This window comes from Heterocephalus glaber, unplaced genomic scaffold, assembly GCF_053883595.1.
Source record: "Heterocephalus glaber isolate CG9 unplaced genomic scaffold, H.glaber_assembly_v1.0 deba00001673, whole genome shotgun sequence".
Lineage (NCBI taxonomy): Eukaryota > Metazoa > Chordata > Mammalia > Rodentia > Bathyergidae > Heterocephalus > Heterocephalus glaber.
Window position 1 is genome coordinate 4,538,577 of NW_028258410.1, and position 26,687 is coordinate 4,565,263.

General features: G+C 41.2%; 1 long non-coding RNA gene and 1 pseudogene across 1 annotated transcript in view; one reads left to right on the forward strand and one right to left on the reverse strand.

Moving 5' to 3' along the window:
* Positions 1-220: 220 nt before the first annotated feature.
* Positions 221-10,776, reverse strand: LOC101716303 (histone lysine acetyltransferase CREBBP pseudogene; annotated as a pseudogene).
* Positions 10,777-21,341: 10,565 nt separating this feature from the next.
* LOC147822115 (uncharacterized) overlaps positions 21,342-26,687 on the forward strand; it is a 63,539-nt gene continuing 58,193 nt past the window's right edge. The window contains exon 1 of the long non-coding RNA XR_015446075.1: positions 21,342-21,416. This is a non-coding gene — a long non-coding RNA (uncharacterized LOC147822115). The remainder of the gene's footprint in view (positions 21,417-26,687) is intronic.

Below are 26,687 nucleotides of genomic sequence, written 5' to 3' on the forward strand. Positions count from 1 at the left end.
ATATTTTTTTTCAATTTTAAGTGATACTTTATATACAATGGGGCAAAAAACACATGCATAGCCCAAGCATAATGTTGAAAACAGCATTTTCATAACAAAAAACCCTGAACCCTAAATGTTAATACCATGTATATGAATTCAAGAAGGACCACACTTTTTCTCTGTTCCACACAATTTATTTAACAATATGATATAAGAAATAAATTGATACTTCACTATTCTATACAGTGATTGAATCTTCTTGAATTTTCTTTTTCATAGTAATTGTAGTGCTTGCATGATTTACACTAGAACTACTTTTCCTCATTTCAAGTTTTACTTGCTGGCCTTCACACTCATTCTGCCAGGGTGCTTCCACTGCTGCCAGTGGAGGCTGGGCAGGGGGTGGGGAGGCCTGAACCTGGTTGGTGGGCTTTCCAGTGGACACTGTCATGGGGGGCTGACTCCTGGTCACACTGGGAAGCTAGCTGGTGACATGCTCATGGGTGAGGGCTGGGGCTGGGCAGGGGGATGTGGTGTCTGTGGTGTGCTGGGCTGATGTGTGGGTGTCCAGGGCAGTACTGAGGTAGGCGAAGGCAAACTCTGCTAAGGCACATTGTGGGTGTTCATGGGAGCCATATGCCGGCACATGAGATGGGCCTGCTGCAGGTGGTGCTGGATCTGCTGCTGGTGGAGCTTATGTTTGATGTTGAGGCAGAAGGGCACTGGGCATTTGTTTTCTTGGCAGTGTTTGGCATGGTAGCAGCAAAGAGCAATAAGCTGCTTGCACACTGGGCAGCCTCCATTGGTCTTGCATTTGCAGCCCTTGGTGTGCTGCACAACTCTGTTTCATCTTCTGGCAGGATGGCAGTGAGCAATTGGCATTGCCATACTGGCAAGCATGTACCAATGACTGGATGCAGCAATGGATGCTCAAATGTCGGGCCTCCTGGGGTCTCTTGGGCTGTGGCTCACCCTGGCTGTTCCCCATATCATCCAGCCCCAGGCCCCACTTCATCATTTTATGGGTGTGGCTCTTTGTGTTGTAGCAGTTGATGCAAAGGTCCTGGTCCTCACACACAGTGCAGTGCCAGCATGTCTCCACATGTTGCTTGCATTGATTACAGCTATAGACAAAGTGATCCTGGCCCTGGGTATGCAGTTCCACCAGCATGCACAGTGCAGACAACCTGGAGTGGCACAAGAAAGAAAATTCCCAGTGCTTATCTCTGGACAGGGTGAGAAAAGCACCACGCCTGTACATGAAGTCACAGCTCAACAGTGGGTCAGCATCTACAATTGGGGACAGAATATTGATGACAGGCCCAGCATGCAGGTGATTCATGAAAAAGGCCACTTTGTGTTTCTCCATGGTGGCATAAAGCTTCTGGGACAGGTTGTTGGACACACTGGGCATGCTGAGCTTCTTCTTATTGGTGCGGCTAATGCTGCTTTTATTCTTGTTGGTCTTCTTTTTTTGTTGTTGTTAAATTCTTTTATTGGTACATTTTAGGTATACAACACAATTACATTTCTCATTGGGAATTGTACCTTTACATAATGCATCTTCACTCTTATTTTTTCTCCATTCCTAGCCCTCCCTTCACCCCCTCCACCCTTCCCTATTTACAAAGACTTTATTTCCATTTTTTCCATTTCTCAGCATTTTTCCTTTCCCTTCTTTCCTTTCTCCTGTCCCTCCCACTACCCCTACCCCCTTGGACCTTTTCTTCCTATTTTGCATTATTGATTACTCATTCTAACCATGGGTACATTTTAGGTATACAATATAATGACATTCATCATGTTAAGGAATATGTAAAATGACTACAGGCAAAATTACCATCCCTAGATAAGGAAATGCCTGCAGCATTTCTTAACCTCAACCCCCCACTTGAATAGGGCCAGGTGTCCAAACATTAAAACAATTACCATGCCTTGCTAGCAAAAGTACACATAGACCTGAAGCTTCTGGCAAATCACATTGATAGAAAAAGCTTTAAGTAGCTTAGTAGTGTGAGACCAAAAGTGACTCCATTTTGTGAATGTGAGACCAGAATGACTCCATTTTGTCCAAAATGGAGCAGTCTCCTTTATTCTTTCAAATTAATGATTAAATGTGCTTAATCTGGGACAAAAGACATGATCTGTAACTCAAGATTCCTAAACTCATTACTCAGCCATCTGTTTGCCCTAGAAACAAGTGTCCCGGGCCCACTATCTATAGGACAATCTGTTAACGTGCTGACTATCCACACAAGGTGGTCATGACCATGAGTCAAGATGTCTGCTGACCATCAGTACGTGACAGTAGACCACTAACCTTTGTCCCCATTTTTCTTGTAAAAACCTATACGTAATCCCCTTCAACCCCCAATGAGCCTAGCCAATCAAAATTCTACACTTCATACTTGCTAAATATTAACCAATAATATGGCTGCTAATGACTAAAGCTTGCTGTAATCTCAATAAAAACCCTGCTAATTTGGAACTCGGGGCTCTCAATCTTGATCCGCTGTGTCGGTGACAATTGAGAGTCCCTGCTTAAGCTTGAATAAATGACCCTCCTGTGCTTACATCGGAAACAGCCTCCTCGTGGTCTTTGTGACTTCTTAATCTGGGCACAACAGTAGATTGACTATGAAGGTAATTGTAGAAGCAAAATAAGTAGTGTATTCTTTTAAGATTTGCTTTTTTCTGTTGCTTTTGATGTTTAAGGTGTTAACCAGTAATTTAAGTATAGATAACATTTGAACCTAACAAAGTTGCAAATGCCTAAGTGAATTTACAATGTATATGTGCCTATCTTGTGTCTCTGATTTGTAGGTAGGAACCAGAATTGTATTTACACATCAAACACCACAAGCAAGGAGATACTGACTAACAAAAGTACTAAAGAGAAGAGACTAACAAAAGAGGGAGCTGATTTTGACCAGACCAGTTTCTGGTGGTCTCACCAGCTTGCAAGTAAATCTTATTTGTTTTATCTGACTTCTGTGTTGTTGAGCATATCTTTTCGAGATTCCTGTAACAATCATTGGAAATTTGCACCTTTACCTAATCTCTCTTGGTTCTTATTTTTCAACCTTGCCTAGCCCTCCCTTCAATCCCTCAATTCATCCCTATTTACAAAGATTTTGTTCCTATTTTTCCATTTTCTCATATTAATCCCATTCCCTTCTATCCTTTCTCCTAGCCCTCCCACTTCCTTCCCCTTTGCCCCTTTTCTCCCAATTTCACATTACCTATTATATATTTTAGTCCTTATTTACACTTTCAATTTCTCATACCAGAGAAACTATTTGGTATTTATACATATGTGTCCTATTTATTTCACTTAACAGTATCGCCTCAATGTGCATCCACTTTGCTATAAATGTCTCTAATTTCTCATTTTTATGGCTGAGAAGTACTCCATTTTATAAAAAAAACACACATTTTCTTTATCCAGTCTCCACTTCACGGGCATTTGGGCTGTTTGCAAGTTTTAGCTATCACACAATGTGCTGCTATGGACATGGGCACACATATATCACTGTGGTATGATTCTTTTAATTCTTTGGGGAAGATCCCCAGCAGTGGAATAGTGGGGTCAAATGGGACTTCCAGTCTTAGTTCTTTGAGGTATCTCCATACTGATTTCCACAGTGCTTGCACCAGTCTACACTCCCACCAGCAGTGGAGCAGTGTTCCTCTTACCTCACAGCCCAGCCAGAATTTGTTATTGGTTGATTTCATGATAGCAGCCATTCTTTCTGGAGTGAGGTGGAATCTCAGCATTGTTTTCATTTGCATCTCTCGAATGACCAGTGATGTTGAACATTTTTTCATGCATTTATTTTCTATTTCTAATTCTTTGTCTGAGAAATGTCTGTTCATTTCAGATGCCCATTTTTGGATGGGGTCTTTAAATTTGGGAGGTCTGATATTTTTAAGTTCTTTATAGATTTGAAATAGTAGGCCTTTGTCTGCAGAAAAACAGGTGAAGATTTTTTCCCACATTGTGGGTTGTCTCTTCACACTGCTGGTGGTTTCTCTTGCTGTGCAGAAGCTTTTTAAAAAGAAGAGATCCCACTTGTTGATTGTTTGTGCTAGTTCACGGGCAACTGAGGTTTTGTTCATAAAATCTTTTCCTACACCGATGTCTTCAAGGGTTCTATCTAACCTCTGTTCCAATTGGTTCAGAATTTCTATATTAATATTTAGATGTTTAATCCATTTTGATTTTAGTTTAGTGCATGGTGAGAGATACAGGTCTAGTTTTAATCTTTGTCAAGTTGAAGCCCAATTTTTCCAGCACCATTTTTTAAACAGGCTATCTTTCCTCCAGTGAGGGTGTTTGTCTCCTTTATTGAGGATGAGATGGCTGAGTGTGTCTGGCATTTCTGTATCTTCTAATCTGTTCCACTGGTGCTCAGGTCTGTTTCTTCACCAGTACCATGCTGTTTTTATCACAGTAGCTTTGTAGTATAGTTGCAGGTTGGGGATTGTGATACTCCCTGCCATGGCTGTTACCTAGAATTGCTTTTGCTATTCTGGGTCTCTTCTTGTTCCAAATGAATTTTTGGATTGTTTTATCGAGGTCTATGAAGTATGCTTCTGGGATCTCAATTGGAATTGTATTAAATCTATATAGCAGTTTTGGAAGTATGGCCATTTTCACTATATTAATCCTTCCTACCCAGGAGCAGGGAATGTCTGTCCATTTTCTGATATCATCTTTAATCTCTCTTTTCAGAGTGCCATAGTTTTCAGAGAAGAGGTCTTTGATTTCTTTCGTTAGGATGATTCCTAGGTATTTCAGTTTTTTGGATGCTATTGTGAAAGGAATTATTTGCCCTATTTCTCTTTCAATGAGTCTGTCATTTGTGTAGAGGAAAGCTATTGATTTTTGTGTGTTGATCTTCTTTGAAAGAATCAACAAAATTGACAAACCCTTAGCCAACCTTATCAGAAAAAGGAAAGAAAAGGCCCAAATCCATGCAGTTAGGAATGAAAAGGGTCAAATTACAACAGACCAAGCAGAAATCCAGAGGATCATCAATACCTACTTCCAGAACCTGTACACCAATAAGATGGACAACACAGAAGAAATGGGCAGATTCCTAGATACATATGAATTACCAAAGTTGAAAGAAGAAGACCTAAAAATTCTGAACAACCCAATATCAACCAATGAAATTGAAAATGTAATTAAAAACTTATCAACTAAGAAAAGCCCGGGCCCTGATGGCTTCACTGCTGAATTCTACAAGACATTTAGAGAGGAACTTCTTCCTCTACTCTTTAAACTCTCCAATGAAATTGAAAGGGAAGCAATACTCCCAAATTCATTCCTGGAAGCAAGCATCACCTTGATCCCCAAAGCAGAGAAAGTCCCAACTGAAAAAGAGAACTATAGGCCAATCTCACTAATGAACATAGACACAAAAAATCCTTAATAAGATAATATCAAACAGAATGCAGAAGATCATTAAGAAGATCATACACCCCGATAAAGTGGGATTCATCCCAGGGATGCAGGGATGGTTCAATATACGAAAATCAATCAATGTAATATATTATATCAATAGAGCCAAGGACAAAAACCATATGATTATCTTTATAGACACAGAAAAAACATTTGACAAAATCCAACATGCATGGATGATAAAAACCCTATAAAAAATTGGAATAATAGATGGTCTCTACCTCAAACTGATAGAAGACATCTAGGAAAAACCTACAGCCAATATCATACTAAATGGTCAAAACCAGAAATCCTCCACACTAAAATCAGGAACAAGACAAGGATGTCCACTGTCACTACTCTTGTTCAATATAGTTTTGGAAACATTAGCCTCGGTAATTAGACAAGAGAAAGAAATAAAAGAATAAAAATAAGAAATGAAGATGTCAAATTGTCATTATTTGCAGATGACATGATACTGTATATAGAAGACCCCAAGAACTCCACCAAAAGTCTTCTAGGCTTAATAACCAAATTCAGTCAAGTAGCTGGTTACAAGGTCAACACCCAAAAATCTTATTGGTCTTCTTATTGTTCTTTTTCTTGGCATTCTTGCTGTCATTCTGAGTGCCCTCAGGTGTCTTGCTAGCTGTGATGCTCTCTTCTTTCTTCCTCTCTTCTTGTTCTAGTTCCTTAATGCTCTCTTCCAAGACATTGGGCCAGAACTCTCCTTCAAAATAGGGCAACTCCTTGGCACTTGTGAGCCTGTCTTCAGTTGCTTGTTTGAAGATGTCTTTGTAATTGTGAACGATCTGCTCTGCAAATGCTTTGTTCAGCATCTGCCTGTATCACTCTTGTAGTGCATTTGGTTTGGGGATTTTTTGATCTGCAGGGTGGCAATGAAATATATATACAGTCATCTCCTTCCCTTGGGGGACAGGCCCAGATTTGCCTTGTTACATACCCTAATTTCTTCACATATGTGAGGTAACCAATAAGGATCTCATAATAAACACTTGTCTGAGGGCAATGGGCCAGAAGAAATGAATACTGTCCAGATAAGTTATATACATAGGTCTTGTGTTTGGTGGGGAACAATCAGAGCTGTATTCTTGGACATGCATTCCAAAGAAACACACATCTACTCCATCAATTTCCCTGAAAGCAAAGAGGGCTTTATTCAGTATGGGAAAGACTCAGACATTTCCCCAGAATCCACAAATCATGACGTCATCCCAGGCTTGACCTCCACAGTCTTGTTGGAGCTGGCCAAGACTGTGACAAAAACTTCCCCAGGTTCAGGGTGATTCTGGAGCTTTAACAACTTGTACACTCGGTCTTCCAAGTGGTTTCCCAATGTAGAGGTCTGCAGTCTCTTAGCACTGAATTTTTTTCTTTTCCAGGTCTGCCAATTTTCTTCAAGCAGTTGTCACACACAAAGCCTGAAGGCCAAATGATGTCATAGTGCAGAACACAAATCTGATGCATCTTCCAGCCACACTCCTTGAAATCAATAAAAGGTTCAGGATCTAAAGTATCATTTTTCTTGTTTTCAAACTGATTCTTGGAAATTGCTGTGTAGGGTCATCACCCAGGGTCACATTCTCACCCTGGATCTCTGTGAAACACTTCTCATAGAAATGATACCTATTCTGATAGCTGTAGTAAGCTGCATCTTGAGGAACTGTGTACAGCTGCTTCCCATAGCAGCACAAAATTTGTGGGGAAATCTCATACTTGCTTCCACAGCAATATCCAAGGGACTGCATAACAGGGTCAATTTCTTGCTCAAAGACCTCTGCGAGTTTACTGCAAAACTTATAGACCCGAAATGTCTTACGATCATAGAGCCAGGCATTGTTGAACATAAGCAAGACATCATCTACATATTGCCAGGGTTCTTGATACTGCCCTGTATCCATCCAGCTTCTGTTTGATGGTAGAAAGGTCCATGGGATTCTTCACAATGTCAAAATAATCTGGAATTCTCAGGAGCTGAGGATCTACAGGCTGCTGAAAAGGTAAGGATTCTGGGTCCTCTTGGTAGAATGCTTCTACCTGATATAAGTGCCTTGTGTAGATCCTCGGGTCTAAAGATTTTTTTGCATGGCTGCAAAGGGGATGTTGACTGAGAAGCTGTACCATTAGCAGTACTCTCTTCTTCCTCTTTAGCTTCCACTTGTATATCAGATTTCTTCTCATCTACTTCCACTGGTTCTCACTTCTGCTCTATGTGTGTCTCTTTCTTCTTTACCTTGGAAAGATCCTTGTAAATCTTCCTCCATCATCTCAGATCGAGACTCCTTCTTGGATTCACCAGGATCAGGCTCAGTGTCCTCAGTCTGCACCTCTGGTGCTTCATTTCCAGCACAGGTATATCAGGTACTGGCTGTTGGGAACTGGTTTTGGCACTAGCCACTGAGGAGGGTGTGGGGACCCTGTTATCAATGCTGGCTGCTGCCTGGGAAAGCAGTGTGCCAGGAGGCTGGACGTGCACAGGTATCAGTTGCTGCTACTGTGATGACTGAGGGGTGGCCACAGATGGCAGCTGGACTGGGGTTTGAGGCTTCAGGGTCACTTGGGCTGCTGCCTGCACTGTAGAGGTTCTCTGGGCTTGGGTAGCACTGGGCACTGAGCAAGGAGTTGGGGTAGGAGTCTTCCTGGAAGATGAAATGGGAATGGATGGCTGAGTGGGAGCTACTGGCTGGGGAGGCATCATCCCAGGTGGTGTCAGGTGTTGGAGAGATGGCATGCCAGAAGCTGTGGAACTAGGAGGTGGCATCAGGTGCAAGGTTGACTGGGTCACTGTTGGGCAAGGGAGCTGGCTGGCTTGGGGACCCAGCATGTTCAGAGGATTAGGAAGAGCAGCACCAGGTACCTGGCCCTGTGACATGCCTTTCTGGGCTGCTGGCTGCCCCATTCCCAAACTGTTCACCCTCCACCCCACTGGTTGATGGGAACTGACTCTGTGTCAGAAACTGGTTCTGAGCAGGTGCCTGGGCCATTATGTTGTTGGCATGTGTGCCTATCATTATTGGAGGCTGAGGCATTTGGGAAAGAGAAATGGCCATCCCTGGAATGGAGGCCATGCTGTTTATCTGGACAGAGTGGTTCACTGGGGAGGCTGCACGTGGTCCCATGGGTGCTTGTGGTAACTGCACGTTCCCCAAGGACATCAGATTAAATGAATTCATCCCTTGAGAAACCTGCATGCAGTTCACTGGCAGTGGCAGGGGCCTATTCGGAGGTCTCACAGACTGCCCAGGTGGGATCACAGGGCCCTGTGCCCCAGGAGCTGGTAAAGTTGGCTGGTTACCCAGGATGCCTTGCTTATGTAAACATGACCTCCAGTTTTCTTCTAGTTCTGTTTGTATCTTATAGATTTTCTCTGCTAATAAGTGATAGTATTCATCCTTGCTGTTAGCAGGCTCATACCTGTCTCCCTCAATTTTCTTGGCATAGGCAACAAAGTTCTCCATAAGGCAATCCTTCAGAGCAGCAGGGTCTAGGGTTGGGAAGATGGCTTGAATGAGTTTATGTACTAAATGGCTCCACAGGTCCTGAGTAACATGTTCATGCCAGCCTTTCTGAACACCAGTGCTAGAAGGAGGTGCTGCTGTAGGTGTTGTGCTGAGGTTTTCAGTGTTATGAGAGTTTGAGCCATCATTCATCAGTGAATTGGTGGCCCCCAAGGAAGTTGGAAAAGCTGATTCTGAAATCAAGTTTGGTGGTTGCTGATCTGCTGTTATTCCTCCTGTTGGAATGTTCATTGGGTTATTTCCCAGAGGGTTGAGAGTCCTCATCTGCTGGTGAGCTGGAGGCTGTGCTGGTTTCTGGCCAGGAACCTGAGGCTGCAGCTGCATTGGGGGCTGGTTCCTATAGGGGAGTCCAAGAGGAGCATAGGCCCACTGCATGGAGCTCAGGTCTATGGAATGTGGGTTACTTAAAGAAGTGGCATTCTGTTGCCCTGTGCCAACAGAACCAATTGTGTTTTGAATTCCCCTAGCTGGAGATCCCAAGATGGTTTGTTGGTTTTGCTTGTCATGGGCGTTTTTCAAAGGGAGGCAAACAGGACAGTCATGTCGTGTGCATTTCTTTCAGTGAGAGATGATTTGTCCTGAAGATGCACAATGGGCAACTTGGCAGGCTTTCCCAGCCTGACAATGCATCATGTGATTCAAAACATTTTTCATGGTTCCACAATGTGGTAGGGAGCAGGCCCGAACCTCTCCATTGGCTTGTTCTTGTCACTGACATTTATGAGCATGAAGCTGTAGAACCAGCTTCTGCTGTATCAGTTGGTGTTTTTCAGGATCTGCGGTGGGGCCTGTTGCAATTGCTTGTGTGGGAACAATTCCAACTGATGTTTGCATTTGTGACATATTTGGCACATTGGTGAGTGACATATTCTTGATGTCATCAGGGAAGGTAGGCAAACTGTTGACCATGCTCTGTTTGCTGGATAAGTGCGGGTTTACCCCATTGGCTACCATTTGCTGCCCTCCAGTTTGATTAAAGGGCGGCTGTCCAAATGGACTCGTGTTACCAGTCATTCCCATCTTGGTCATGCCTCCTGTCTGTGCAGTGTTCAGTCCCATGTGGCCAGCCATTTGCGGGGAAACCTGGGTTAAGATCTCGGTCAGGACGCTGCTTGTGGCTCCCTGCATGGCAGGAGCAGGGAACTACATTCCAGCTCCCCTTCCTCTACCAGCAGCCCCAAGACATCCATTCATGACTTGAGCTTGCTCTTGTTGAGCCTGATTCATTAAACTATGGTCAGAGTTACTGTTGAAGAGGCCAGAGTGGGTCTGGTTAAAGGTGGCATTCGTGCAGATCCCAGGTCCAGTCTCAGATGTGGCAGGGCTGCTGGTTACCAGCCTTACTTGCTTTTGTGTTTGTGGATTCAGTGCTTGGGAAGCAGGGGTTGTGGGTTCAGAGGTGTTGGCTGCCTGTTTTGGGAAGGCTGGCAGCTGATGAATCTCCCTGGTTCAAGGGGCTTTTGCCCATGGCACCTAGGCTGGCCATGTTCCTGTTTGGCTGCCCTTGGGCATGGCCTCCAAGGCCCTGCTGCACAGGGCTGCTGGTGCTCGCATTTCCTATTCCTGGGTTGATACTAGAGCCAGCGCCTCCTCGAAGGAGCTCGGACAATTGTTTATGTTTGGAAGCAGCATCTGGAACAAGGTTCCCATTATTTAATAGGACTAATTCTCCATTGGGGATCAGGCCTTCAGGAAGATCATTTTCCAAGTCAAAGATGCAAAATCTGTGCTGTCATTCGAGGAGAAGCCGGGCCACCTGAGTTTGCCTCCTTTGGTGTTGGGTGGTCTGTCCAGCAAGTTCTCAGCCATCTTCAACTACTCCAGGAAATAGCCCCAGGCATGGCAGGAGGTCTGGCCAACAGCATGGAGCAAAGAAGCCAGCTCAGGATGAGCAGGGGCATGGCCCAGCCTAGGCTCAGGCCAGGTGGGGGAGGCAGTGGCCAAATCTCAGCCTCAGCAACAGCACCCCGCAGTGCTCACTGCCAGCCCCTGGCCCCCGCCACCGCTGGCCTGGACCCCCTCATGCCCTCCCTGCCTCCCCAATGGGACACTCCACGGCGGGGGCACCGGGCAGCCCGGCCACCCCCAGGGACCGGCTGGCAAGGACAACGCCCTGCCTGGCTACTCAGGCAGCACCCAGGAACCTGGAGCCAGGTCGCCACCACCTCGCCCCGCCTCCCCACTTAATGAATTCGCCTAAGGCCAGAAGACCAGGGGGTCCTGGCTCCGCTGAATGCCCTGGCCCGAGGCCACCTTAAGGAAAAACAATGCGCCAAGTGGGACCTCCACGGCGCCCCCCCACACACTGCCCCTACCCTGGGCAGCGCCAGGCTCCAGGAGGCCAAGCCAAGAGGCCAGCGGGGCTTCCTGGGTGGATGTGGACCCCAGGGCAGAGCGGGATGCTCAGGCTGTTGTGGGGCCCCGGACCTGGACCTGCGGGGCCTAGTCTTTGGCTTATATTTTAATCAGGTTATTTTAAAAACTATTGTCTTACATTTTATAGGTATTAATCGCTTTTCAGGTTTTACAGCTTGCAAATGTTGTCTCCCATTGTGCAGGTTTCTCTTCACTCTTTTGCCCATTGACTCCGCCATGCAGAACCATGTCAGTCTTATGAAATTCCATCCATCTGTCTTTCTTTAGTCTTGCTGCCATGCTTTGGAGGTCCGGTCCAAAATGCTCTCAGATTAAAGCTACGGAGTTTGCTCTTCTGCCTTCTAGTATTTTTGAATTGTTTTGATTTTATAAATTGACACCTATCATCCGTTTTGAGTTGGTATTTGTGTGTTCTGAGAGACAGGGGCCTCTCTTCATTGTTCTGTGTGGAGATGTCAGTTTCCCTAGTACCATTTATTAAAGAGACTTCTCTTTCTAAATTTGTGTTCTTGGCTCCTTTATAAAAATCAGTTGGCTGTAAATGTGATTTATTCCTGGGTTCTCTAATCTGTTCTGCTGGTGTTCATGTGTGACTGTATGCCAGTATGATGCTCTCATATTTATTATATCTTTGTAATTTTGAAAGTCAGATATTGTTATGTTTCCATTAACACGGGATGACATCTCTTACTTTATTTTGTGTTTTTAAATGTGTCATAGTTTTCATTGTAGAAAGCTTCAATAGAGGCAACTCTTTGTAATTACTATAAAGGAAATTGTTTTCTAGACTTCTTTTTTAGGAAGTTCACAATCTTCATATAGAAAAAGTACTATTTTTTGTAAGAGTTTTTATTCTGTGTTTTTACTGAATTCAAGGCCAGCTTTTTTTTTTTTTGCTGCAGTCTTTAGAATTATTTTAAACATCAGGTAATGGTATCTGAAGGTAGGGAAAATTTGAAATTTTTCTTCTTTTAAAAGCATTGTATTTGTCATCCTGCCATATTTGTCTGGACAGGACATCCAATGATATGTTGAAAAGAGCTGGCAGACACAAACATCTTTGTTTTGTTCCAGATATTAGAGAACATACTTTCTCTATTATAGAACAAATTATAATGTGTTACCTGTGGTGTGGTCATAGAATATCTTTATTACATTAAGATATATTCCTTTTATACTAACTTTTTTGAGAATATTTACAAAAAAATGATGTGGAAGTTTGTCAAATACGTCTGTATCTGTTGAAGTGAGGGCTTTAAAAAAATTCTGTCAATGTGCTGTGTCATGTTTGCTGAAGTTCTTCTGTTGAGGAATCCTGGCCTCCTTCTCATCTATTTTTTTTTGCAGTGTTTTTGTAAACCTGCTTTATTAAATCTGGTATATGAATTGGTATTCTGGGTTCCTTTGGGTGTTCATGTCCATGGAATCCACTTTTTCCTTCCTTCACTTGAAGTCTGTGTGAATCTTTATACATAAAAGGAGTATTTTGTGAGCAATGTAAAATTGAGTCTTTTTTGGAAAATACATTTAGCAATCTATGCCTTTTTATCAGAGGATTTAATATACTTATATTAAAGATATTTATTGATAAGAAATTACTATGGACATTTTATTCTCTAGTTGTTTTGTAGAAATGTCCTCTTATGGAAATATTTTCTGGCTATTATTTTCTCTAACAGAATGACTTGCTTTTTTGCTTTTTAATTTTTGTGCATTTAATGTATATTTTGCTTTGTTGATTCATTCATATTATAAATATATCTTATAACAAGTTATTTTAAACTAGTAGTAACTTAGCTTTTATTACCAAAAAAGTCTACTCTTAAACTTTTCACCCACATTTTCACTTTATAATACAATTTATATTTTTGTATTAAATATTCATTGATAAGCTTTTTATTTATTATTTTGATAATTTTGTCTTTCAACCTTTCTACTAAGCATATAACTAATTTACATAGCACCACTCCAAAATTTGAATATCCTTTATTTAAATGTGTCCTTGCATTTACTGGTATGCTCTATATTTTCAAATGTCTCTGGATTTTGAGAACTTTCTGCTAGTTTTCTTTAGATATGCCTTGTTCCTCCTTTTTCATAGCTTTCTTTCTTTTTATTATAATGACTCAAAAATTTTCCCTTTCATATTGTTCTACAAATCCTATAAGACTTTTTCCTTTTATCTCTTAAAAAAATTTTCCTGTTTATTTTGCTTTACATACAGAGTAACTTTATTTTGGGATCAATTGCTGGTGATGTATTTCATTGCATTTTAATTTTCTTAAAAAGTTTCAAGATTTTTTGTTTTACTTTGCAACATTTCAAACTTTCTGTTTAATTACTTATACATCTAATGTTTGCTGCACTTCCACAATTGTTCTTCTGTGATATTTTGAAATGTGCTGAGCTTCCTCACCAGTCAGTTTGAATTTTTATGTGTTGCAGCCATGCAACTCCATCTCGGTAGCATCATTGCACTTTGCACTGTCCATTTGCTGAAGCCTTGTTTCCCTAGCAATCCTTGGTCCTTATGGTGGTGTATACCTGGTGTGTACATGGTGTTGTGTACACAGTTGTATACATGGAAGAAGACAACTTATTGCAGTCTTTGTAGTCCAGCTTTATTGGACAATATCTGTGAACAGTAAACCTGTTGCTGATAATGGGCAGAACTTGTGAGGAGGTCTCTAAACTTGTATCTGCAGCCACACAGTGACAGGGGTCACCTCAGCTATGGAGCACCATGCCCAGTGCAGCACAAAGCCAGCATTCCTTGTCTGCCAAGGCTCATGTGTCGCTAGGGTGATCCAAGTCCACCATCATTGAGACTAGTGCAATGATAGGTAGGGCATGCATGCTGCCTGTGGAGTCTAAGGCCAGCCTTCCAGGGAGTTTGTCTCTAACCCAAGGCCACTGTAGTCAGACACAGGTGATTCAGACTGTACTTTTACAAAGATGTTGAGGATTTTGTCTCAGGAGTGGGAAAGCTGACTAATACGCCATCAGAGAGTGACACCAAGGAGAGGTTGAAATAGCAGTACCAGCTCCACTCCCCCAGATGGAAGATTCACACGCAAAAATACCTTTGTGAAAACCGTTAAGTGTGGAAATAATCTGAATCACCTGTATTTTACATGGAATTGGCTAATAATCTGCATTCAAAGTGTAGGAAAAATGGTATGTTTAACTGTGCTGCTCCTCTTTTAAAATGGCAAACTGCAACAGAGCCAGGACTCCACCTAGAAATGGAAAGCTGCTATCTAGCTTCCATAGCAGCACAAGTACACTTCCCAGGAAGCCAAATTTTTTTGGTACCGGGGACCCAATTTGGGTCCTTGCACTTGTGCAGCAGGCAGCAAAACCACTGAGCTAAATCTCCAGTCTCCAGGAAGCCAATCTTGTTTTCACCTGACAGGGAAGAGGCATAGGAAAGAAGAGCTGGAGTGCTAGATCAGCTGGTATTCGGTACAAAATAAGAAGGTAGTTCCAACCAGGGAATCTTGAAAACATGCAGGGATGTGCTCTTCCACACCTGGGAGTTTAATCAGAATTCTCTAGAGCCTCAAAGACCCCAAATATCAACTATTTATTCATACAGAGCATGGCAATTCATCAATCTGGATCTGCAGACTTCAGGGCACTTACTGCATTCTTGTCTAACTGTTGAACTCAAATAGCTGCACCTTCTCTCCAGAGAATCCACCCTGTGGATAAGCTAAGCCCTAGGTGACTTTAGGACCAGCTCAGCAGCTCAGTTTGTTCCCCTGCTGATGAGCAGAGCCTCAAAGACATCATCAGCTTAGCCATCTCAAGAAACTGAAACAAGGGGTGCTTGCCCTTGGCCATTACCAGAAGACCCTTCCAGAGTCACTGTTTGGTCACACAGCAGAGATCTATTATGGCAAGAAATGACTACGAAATCAAGAAAAGTAGCTGCTGCTGTAAGTGCATAGTGCCATGGCATACAAATTACAAAGAAATCATGTGCCTCCAAAGAAAGCTACACCATTGGGCTTTAAAGAAAGGGAGGCCTATAAAATGGGAAGATGATTGAAAAAGTCCTCTTATAAATTTTCAAGGGTGCCCATGTTTGCTTCTTATCAATAGAGTCAATATTTCAGGAAAGACAACACACAATTCATTCATTCTTTCTCTCCATTATCACCTATACTTTGGTTCATGAACTTAATTCTTTCCACAATTCTGTTTGCAAACTGAATTAGATGAGAACTGAATCAAATTTCTCCATAAGGTCAACATTGAACCTAACAACTGAATTTGATTCATCTCTCATCTAACTTGATTTGTGACCAGAAATGTGGAAAAAAGTTTGTGAACCAAGGTACCACTGTACTAAATGTACATATCAGTAAGTAACAGACAGCTTCTACCTTCAAGGTATTTTACATTGAGGTAGTGCATGAAACTTCCTACCCTGTGATAACACAAGAAAGAAGAAAGGAAGCACCCAGAGAGGTTTGAGAAATTCACCACCATTGCACACTGAAATGTGAAGTCTCAAACACTACTCTTGGCTTAAGCATATGTTCAGGTAAGTGTTCCCCAAGGCCCATGTGTTAAAGGACACCTACCTATGATGCTATGGGGGTACATTTAGGACTTGGGGCCTCAAGAAAGGAAACTGAGCTCTTGGAAGGCACAGTGGGAACCTGAAGTGTCCTCATTTATTTTGCTTCCTGGATGCCATGAATGAGCAGCCTTATATGTCCCATGCTCCCTGCATGATGGACAGCTTTAACATGGGTCTGAAAGCAACAGAGACAACTGTGATGAAAACCCAGGGTCCCAATAGCCCAACTCATCTAAATGTATCACCTCAAGTATTCTGCCACAGTGACAAAAATTGGCACTTCCAAGAAGGGTCATTGCTATGATTCTACTTGATGATGGGGTTCAGAAGGCCATGGAATTGTATTTGGGGAGAGATTTGAAAAGGTTTGGAGGACTAGACTAGAAAAAGCATGGAGGGTGCATACTAAGTGTGGTGGATGATTCTGGTGAGAAGATCAGAATGCTGATGAAATGTGGACTGTAAAGGTTATGCTCATGAAGTGTCCAATAGAAAGTGGATCCTATTGGGTCTGGACTACAAGTCACCTGGGTTACATCAAATCAAAGCATTTGGCTTCCTTTACTCCATGACCTAAGACTTGGAGGGAGGCAAAGATTAGCAGGTCAGACTAGTTTCTTAGATGGAAGAAATTCAAGGCAGTACAGCTTTCAGGCAGTGGCATGCAGGTTACTAGCTATCTTTAACTCACTTTACTGTGACAGTGAGAAGCAAAGGGGAGCAGAGAGGAAAACTTAGAAAGTGCAGTTTCCTCAGGAAAGGAGCATGGTTAAAGGTATTGGCAAATAAGGTACAGTTGCTCAAGAGATTAGCTCCATTAAAATGAAATGTACATACTTTGCACTAGGACAATATGAAAAAAGACTTGAGGGCATCTCAGAAACTCAGCATCATCTCCAAGATGTAAAGGTGTAACCATCCTCCATCATCCTTTGAGAAGAGAGCTGGAGGGACCCTGCTCACATAGAGCCACCTAGAGGAATTTTACCCTGGGATTCATTTTCCTGTGTCCATCCACAAATTAGCACTACAGCCATGGTTCAAGTGGGTTCAGGTAGGGTCAGTAGCATCAGTGGGCCTTGGCCTTGTGCACATGTTGCTGGTTTTGAAGGCACACAAAATGCAGCAGTTAAGGAGTCATGAAAGTTTCCACCAAAATTTCAAAGAAAAACCTGAGACCAGGAGGTATAGTAGGGTTTGGTCTATGAAAATAGCTCTGAAAGAGTGATTTTTGAAGCTGTGAGAATAACAGTAAAGGTCCTGGAAAGTTGGAGATGCCAGGAATGTGGAACAAAAGGCAGTGAGCACAACCAGCCCCAAGGAGAAGGCATGTAGTCTGTAACAGGCAAGGCTACAGCATAGGAGCACCCACAGCCTTGAGGGCTCACATCCAGCTACTCCGTGCCATGAGTGTAAGACAGAGCTACAGGATTTATTGTTTTCTCTGCTGGCTCCAGCCTTTATTTGGTCTGATTTCCCCTTGCCATTTTCCTAGTCTTCTCTTTTGGAATGGGAATACACTCTGTGGAATTTACTGTGTACATGTTACCTACAAATAATCTTTTTATTATGACAGGGTCTCTCAGCTGAAAGTTATTCTCATGTCTCAGAAGAAAGTGTATACTTAGACTTTTGAGAAATATGGGAACAATTAGCACCTTGGGGAATACTGGAGATAGCCTGAATGCATTTGCACAATAAGATGGACATGGACCTTCAGGAGCTAAACGTGGTGTGCTATGTTATAGATAAGTGCTCCTGAAAGGCCCCTCTGGTGCATCTGGATTTCTAGTCTGTGGTGCCATTGTGAAGTGGTAAAACATTCAGGAGGTGGATGGGGCTTAGTGAAAGAAAGATGGGTCATTTGGATCATGGCCTTGAAGGACACATTGGGACAACAACTCTCCCCAATTTCTCCTTTACTTCCTGACCACCATGAGGTGGCCCTTATGTTGCCTCTCTTGTGTCTTGTCCACATGATGCCAATTTGTAGGCATTAGCATGCTGTGTCATGTGCTCCCTACCATAATGCACCACCATGCTGAAGGACCCTATAATCATGCCAGCTCACTATGGACTGAGCCTCTGAACCTGGGAGCTATGACAAAACCTTTCTCTTTTAGGATTTTTTAACTCAGGTATTTTGTCACAGTAATCAAAAGCTGACTAACACAATCAATAATGGTTCTACTGAGAAAATGACTCTGAGGTTTTCTCCTTGATATGGAACTAAGAGTGATATTTCAAAAAATGTCATGGATATGAATGATTTTAAAAATTGTCATATCAGTGGAGATATCTAATCCAAATAATGCTAACACAATTTGTCACCAACCAGATGCCAACTATTAAGAAAAATTCTTAGAATTAATCTCCTTGATTTTGTAACACAACCTATGTTTACTGGATTCAATATTTATATAAATACCACTGCAAAGAGAAGAAAAGTGATCTGAAATCTCAGCATAGTGACTCAGTTCATAGTCAGAGGTCTCTACCATTTCTCCAAAGAGCTGTGAATTTTTAAAAGAGATGTGTCACTTATTTATTTATTCATTCATTTATATGACTTTTGAGACAGCATCTTGCTATGTAGTTAAGACTGGTCTTGAACTCACTATATAGCCTGGCCTGGCCTTGAACTTCCAGGGATCCTTTTGTCCCAGCCTCCTGAATGCTGGGATTATGGGTGTGTGTGTGCCACCACATCCAGGAAAATATGGCTTTTAGATACCACAGTCTCTGGGTTGGAAGTGCTTTATGTTATGGTATTGATCATTATTTCTAACCTTTACTGTATTTGGAACATGTGCATGATTTGGTGGTGAAATAGATCAAGAGTCCTTATATTTCTGTTACTTTTATACATTTGTTGTTTTTAAAGTAAGTGAATGATTTGTGGAAAGATTTCATTTATTTTAACATATTTACATACATCTTGTTACAGAAATCAGATTAATTTTTTGAAGTGCTTTGTATTTAGATTTTATAACTTTAATAATAAACACATTATTTCAAAGTCTTTTGGAATAGTTCTAAAATAAGTCAATTTTCTTTAATAAAAATCCCAAAATAAGAACTACTTAGTGATATTTACTTAACTCAAAGTAAAGTTCTTTTAAAAATTTTAATTTAATAAAATTAATATGTACATGTATTTGTGTTCTGCCATGAGATCATGATTTAATAATGTTTACAATGTGAAATCATTAAATCAGACCAATTTTGAAAATTCTATCATATCACATACTTATATTTTAACAATGAATTTATTTAAAATCAACTCTTTAGAAATTTTGAATCATGTAATACATTGGTTTTTATTACAGTCACCGTTTTGTGCAAAGCATTATTAAGCCTGTTCCTCTTGATACAGTGTGGCAGATCCAACAGATAGAATACAGTTTCCTGGGAACAATAAGCAAAGAATTGCAAGTGTACATCCAGTTGTACAAGAAAAAAGCAGTGGATTTATTGCAGGTGACAGGAAGGCATGCTGACGGCAACCGGTGCCAGCAGAAACAAATAAGAGTGGTAAGAACACAAAAGTGATGTCATGGCGGCAGGGAAATATAGAGCACACAGGTAAATCAGAGTTTCTGGTTTTAAAAGATGTACACTCCAGCCCAGGTGCCTCTCATTGGGTTTCTACACATGACTAACAGGGTGCTGAGCCATCTTGGGGGGATTCAGCACCAGGTCTGTTCTAGAGGTCACTCTGACAAAAGCTCACACATGCAACTCAGCCCACGTGTGTGAACCTTTAGTGAGCTCTGGGTGAGGAAAAGATCAGGCCCTGAGGTCCAACATGCCAGTGTTATGGCATGGAGCTTTAGAGACTTCCTGGGTCATAATTATCTTATTTCTGCTTCTCTCAGAGGATTTGTACTTGGGTGTTGCCCAAATTCAAGTGGGTAGAAGGAGTGACTCCCAGCCCCAATTGTGCTACCTGTCCTAATCCTGTCTAAAAGGAACTGTATCTTTTGAGGAAAATCCCTTTTCCCATCACCCCCTAGCCATGAGTATCCGACTTTCTATTCTCTACTTCTCTGAGTTGTACTTTATTAGGTTTCATATAGAAATGAAAACACACAACATTCGCATTTCTATGCCTAGGTTATTTCACTTATCATAATTTCTTCTTCCAGGTGAACCTATCTGGTCACACATGAGAGGCACTCCCATTTTCATGACAGAATAATATTCTACTGTGTATGTATTCCAAATGCCAAAGGCTGTTTATTGATTCATCTGATTATAGATGCCTTGCAGGCTTCTGATCCTAGCTAATGTGTATAATGCTGCAATGGACACAGGAGGGTGGTATCATGGTTAAATTTTCTTTGTTGAATACACAGATGTGGAATTAGAGGACCATATATTTCTATATTTGATTTTCTGAGTAATTTCCACACTTTTGAACATAATGGCTTTGTTTTAAAAATAATTGTGAGGGGCCGGGAATTTACCTCCATGGTGCTGTGCCTGACTTGCAAGCATAAGGTCCTGAGTTATATCCCTGGTATGAAAAATAAAATAAATGTGAAAGTTAACTTCTTTTTGAAAGAAACTAATAATATAGCAAAAATTATGAATATGTATTTGAAAGAAACAAAAAATAATTTATATTTGAAGATATATCTACTGTTCTGTTATTTTGCTGGTAAAATTGATGTGAACATGACAATTAAAAATTCATGTAAGCATACTTCTATTTAGAATATTCTAATCCTTAATTACTAGAAGAAGCCTAAATATATTAATTATCCATTCCAAATAAAAAACTGCTTCAGATTTATTGGTAAGAATAAATTCTCAGAGCACATTTGCATAATTATGGAAATACATTATAAAATATGATGATTAAATAAAAATAACAAATACTGTATTTGTTCCATTTTGGTATATCAGGTGTTAGAGATTTACAGTAAGTCACTGTCTTATGGATGGGTTCCAATCTGGGTGAGTTGTTTGTAAGTTGGATTTGTTCATAAGCTGACAAAGTGAGTCTTATACAATGTTTCTGTGAAAGTTCACAACTCCAGTGTTTGTAAGTTGGGGACTTACTGTATATTATGGTTGTCTCTATTTCAAACCAGTTTTATCCCATCATGTCATTTATGGTCAAATCTGCCTTCATGCTGTGTTTATTGATACACATCATTAGAGTCTGGCATCATATGAACACCCTCCTCTTTTCAGATGTGCACCAACTCCCCCAGCATTGTATACAACCCCTCTGGCCTACCTGTGCAGTGTGTTAACTTCATGCTTCTTTAGTGTTGCCAAAAGCCTAGAGAGAAAATCTGTTCTTCTAAGCAGTGCTTACACCTTGCTGTGACCTAAAAACACAGCCAGTGTGTTGTGGGTTACACTTACTAATCAGATGATGCTTATCAAACAAAAGAACAAATTCATGCAGCCTTGGCTTGCACAAGATTTAGCTGGCATTCTTCTTGTGCTGTGGACCTAATAATGCCTGGTAAGACAGAATCCATTCCTGATGCTGGGGAAATTTGTGGTGGATGGCAGGTCAAGGGGACTGGGGGGCCTGGTACTTTGATAACTTGTAGGACTGCCTAGGCCAGCAGTAGGTGTTAATCTCAGACTCCTGATGCAGGAGGTGTCAGTGTCCCCTCTTGTTCACAAGGGCTGAAGCAAAGTAAAAAGGAGAAACAACATGGTGCACACAAGGTACCAAAAGTAACAAGGGACCTTAACAGAACTTTCTGCTCCTTTTATTTTATTCAGACTACTTAGCATGGGTAGCAACAAACCATAAATCCTAGTACCCTCAGGTCTAGCCTCACCATGAATCAATCACACAATCTAGTTTCAGCCACCTACTAAAAGTAAAGGCATGAGGCTTTGAGGGGTACACCTAAACACAAACCATAATGTGTGCATTTATTTCTGAGCTGTCTGCCCTGGTCCATTTTTCTGTGTGTCTGTTTTCATGCCAAAGCTAAGCTGTATTAATTAACATGGATCTAGAGTATAATTTGAAGTAGATGGTGTTTTGTATTAAATCTCACTCTTTTTGCTCCTGATTGGTTTGGCTATTTGGGATCTTTTGTAGACCTTCATGTATTTCTGCCCTGTACTGTTTCTGTGAAGAGTAACATTAGAATGTTTAAGGGACTGCGTTGAATCTGTAGTTGCATGGCATGCACATTTTAACACTATTGATTTTACCAATTTACTCTACTGCCTGGTCCCAGACACTTGCATGGAGCCCAGATGACCCTCAGGGTGGGGAGTGGAGGGAGTCTGAGCACTGGTGCACTTTCCAAATCTGGATAAGCACAGCAAAGTACTCTGCCCCTGAGATCTTAGAGTATAGCACAGTAACCCAATACAGTGAGTCTAAGAAATAAAGGAGATATGAGGGATTTAGAGTTTTGTTTTTTCAGCAAATGTGTCATTTTTTGAAGAGTGAGGTCTGCATTTTCTTGTCTCTAATCCAATTATTTAATCTCCTTTGTGTAACTCATTTTACTGAGTAAAACCTCTAATACCACATTAACTAATAATGGTGATAGTGTTAGAGAAAATTAACAATTATGTATTATGTTTTTTGTCTGAGATATTTGTCATATGCAAAGTATCATAAAAATGTCAGTTCTAGAAAAAATATTTGTAACATTGTAAATATTAGCTATGCATATAATACATATCCACATACATGTCTATTAGTACCATATGAGTATATGTAAAGCATAGAGCATGAATATATAAACTGACATATATTTCTTCAAATTAATGAGAATAAATGAACACTAAATAGAAGAATTAAGATGTAATGATTTTTAAAACAACATTTAGTCATATTTAATCATATGTTTTATTGGCTTTTGCCAGCTCTAAACTGCATCATTGTTTGTTTGTTTCCTTGTTTGTTTTTGGACAGGATCTCCCTATGTAGTTCAGGCTGGACTTGAATTCACTATTTGGCCCAAGCTGGCCTCAAACTAACAGTGGTCCTGCTGCCTCAGCCTCCCAAGTATTGAGGTTACAGAAACAACCCCAGCTTGAACTTTTTAAAACAAGTTTTTCTTTTTGTCCCTTCTACAAAGAAGCACTAGGCTAGTACTATACTTTTTAACTCTGTCTTTTTCAGTTGACGCACTAAAAAGCTAAACAATTTGGGTTATCCAATAGATAAAACATTGACAGGGGTGGGGATAAGTACAGGACCAGAGCTCACTCCTTCAAGGGCATGAAGGGGATGGACAACAAGTGTCAGGAAGGCACCCTCTTAGTGTGAGCCTACAGACTGCACCAGCTCCATCAAATGTCTCTAGCCATTACCCAAGTGACCGTTCAAATCTGCATTGTCCACCACATGCTGTCCACTGCACCCTGCAAGGAAAACCAGCAGGCTCAGGTGGACCAGGCCTGTGCAAAAGAACAAGGAACCTGCCTGAAAGTCTCTATCCAGAAAAAAAAATGTTCTAATCCCAGTGGGGGTCAACACAGCTGCTCACTGTTCACAGCTTTGCCAAAGCTGTGGCACTGGCTCATGGCTGCCTTCCTTTTTGCTCTGCTCAGTTTCATTACCCAAGGATTTAGGAAACCATGGCTACTGGAGGGGCTTTCCATATTGAATAGATCAACAGCAGAATACAACCCAAACAAATTGGCAGGAGCTCTCCTGCTCCCTGCAAAGTTGGAGGCTTTTATCTCCACAGCCTGGTCATCTCTTACCTCTGTGTCTACAACAAGCACCCTTGGTTGTTATAAAAATGAGGAGAAAGGGCCTTCCCATAAGGAGAAGGACTTTCCTTTTGGGTCAGGCTGATGTCTGCTGATGTCTTCTGATGTCTCCCAGCTGGACTCTCAATATGATCCTGTGTGTTGGATCTAATAAGTAGGTTCCAGGGTACTGTGTATGGTGAGTGAAGAATTGCAAGTGTACACCTGAAGGTAGAAGATAAAGCAGCCACAGTATTGACGATATTGGGATCATGTGCTCAGGACAGGCAAGAACAGAATTGTAGTATCTGGCAACAGGGAAATGAAAAGCACCGAACAGCATACAGATGAATCAGGCTTTTGAATTTTAAAAAACATACACTGTAGTCTGGGTGCTGCTCACTGGGTCTCTAGGTAAGGCTGACAGAAATGATTGACAGTTTGTTGAGTCATCTCACATACTTTTAATCAGCATGCATGTCCCAGAATTAATTCTGATTAAATTACATGTATGAGACACAGTCCATATTTATGAACCTTTAATAAGATTTGTGTGGGAATAATATTACTGAAGATCAGTGTTCAAAGAGAAAGGAAATGAAGCAGGGGTACAAGCTCAACAGGACAGGCTTATTTCATTACACACGTGAGAGGGACCATGTTGGTACTAGAGAAAAGAGTAGCAACTTTCATACAGGCTAGGAGGTCTTTATAGGGTCATGGGCATAAAAAAATGGGGGCTGTGGAAGGGAAACATCACAATGGGGCTTTCAGAGGAGATAGTTCAGTACAAAGGAGTTGGGGCTATCCACTTAAAAGACATACAAGGAGTGGTGTGTTGTCTGTCAAGAGCAGGGCTGAACAATGACTGGGGATTATAGGGTTCAGCTGCTCTTACTGGCCCTTATCAGCCCTTGAGGATACATCTGCAGCAGATGTACAAGCACAGCAAGGGAAGGCACTTAAAGTAGTCTCTGCTGAGACCAGGATGGCTGTGGTCAGATCCCTTCATTCCAAACTCTATGTTTAGATATGGAAAATGGGTGGCACATTTCTTTCTTAACTGCTTCCTGCTGATTAGAGGTGATAGTGATCATGAGGGTTCTGTTTGGACTGAAGAAAGGGGACTACACTTTAGCAAATGTCCATGAAATGGCTGCCATCCTATTAGTAGGAAATCTTTGCAATAAAATGATTAGGAATGGCATTAATAAACAGGTGCAAAGAGCAGAATAGGCACTACAAAAGAAAGGAGGGTGGACTTCTATGAATTCCATGAACATTGTAGGCATACTAAGACATTTTCTTAACTGTACTTTGACATCCATGCCTATCTCCTTCAGAGCTATGGTTGTATTAGTATGATGATCTAGAGTGAAACTAAAGTATGTTGTATGAAGCATAGACAAGTGTCCCCTTGAACAGACTGGATGGGGGCAATGGATCCCGAGCACTTTTATCATTGTTTTCATTGATTTATATCTGTGAGATTGGCAGTCTCTAGGCAAGAGTAAACAAACTTTACCGAGAGATTAAAGCACATATGACCAAAGCATGAGCATCAGAATGAAAGGGAAGATTGGGGAAGGAGTCACATCCACACACTGTTCTTGAGGGATCAGAATATCAATTGTAACCAGCTGGCTTCTAGACCTGTCTGTAGCCAGAAACTGTCAGTGGGGTCAGGGACTGGAATTTACTTTTCATGTTGAGCCTATATTATTATTATTATTTTAATATGGTTTTGGTTGTACTTTTGTAGGTGTTCAAAACCATGTGAAAGTGAGACCTGTGTTAATCAAAATTATCCTCTCACTGTCTGTCATGGTCTGTTAAGGTACCTTCAGCATCAGTCTTGTAACTATGTGAAGAGCCTCTCAGCTCCTCTGTCAGTATTACGTGCCAGGATGGGTCACAGTCTTGCTTGACCATGTGGCTTCCTGTGTAAGCATGGGTGGTGATCCTCCCTTTAGCCCACTGTACACTGGTTGACTCTATTCTCTGAGGTCCAATAATCTCCCTATTCAAGAAGCTGTGAGATTTATAAAAGTTATAAGATCTTAGAGAAAAGGACCTGGGTGGTCCTTGTTGATCTTAGAAGGTCAGGTCCAATATATTGGTTGTCCTCCTAGTCTAAGTGCTTTACTAGTTCTGTTCTTCAAACTTTAGTTGTTGAATATCCAGGATATTAGTTAAATCAGTATTGCAGTGGGAGCAATAGGTTTAATCTTATGATCTTGATATCAACCACCTTGAAATATATTAAAATGACATGTTAATAGTTATCTCATGATCTCTGAACTATTACTTCCTTACCAATTATGGATGTCTTAGAAATTGAATCCCTGCATAATATTAACATAATATTAACAGTTGACAATTATACAGATTCATTGAGAAATTTCATTATGACATCATTAAATGAGATGAAGAAATTTTTAATTAAATTTGTCATTTTCAATAGAGTGCCATCTAAGAAGAATGTATCCTATATGACTTTGTCTGGACTGCACAGTGTTTGATCATCATTAAGTGTTGAACCACATACACAACATACACATAACAATGCGGGTTGTTTCTCATGCTGGATTGGCATGCACATCTTATCACAAATAGGTGGAAGATAATTAAGGGCAAGCCTGATTCTTGAGCCTAAAAATTTACCACCAGAAATAACTGGTGGAAATCAGGAAATCACTTTTTTTTAGTTTTGCATTTTGAAGACCTGTACACTGAGAAAATAATTATATTTAATTCACCATGAAGTCAGCAATAAGGAATATCACAGAGCAGGTCAGACCTGACCAAGGAGACAGCTCTGTCCTGGTTCTTGTCACTGATCAGTCTATATGTCCCAGTTAGTTATGCAGAAAATCTCATGTTCACTATCAATTCTTAAAATGGGAGTTAAAGCCTTTGGCTGGAAGCACTAATTAGACCAGAGAGGGGAGAGAGGGCTTAGGGAGAGTATTCCTGAATTGTCACAGGGTTAAATTTGGCTAGCTGGGAAATAACCCTCCAAGTTACCTTGAATGGCAGAAGTATATTACTACCAGCA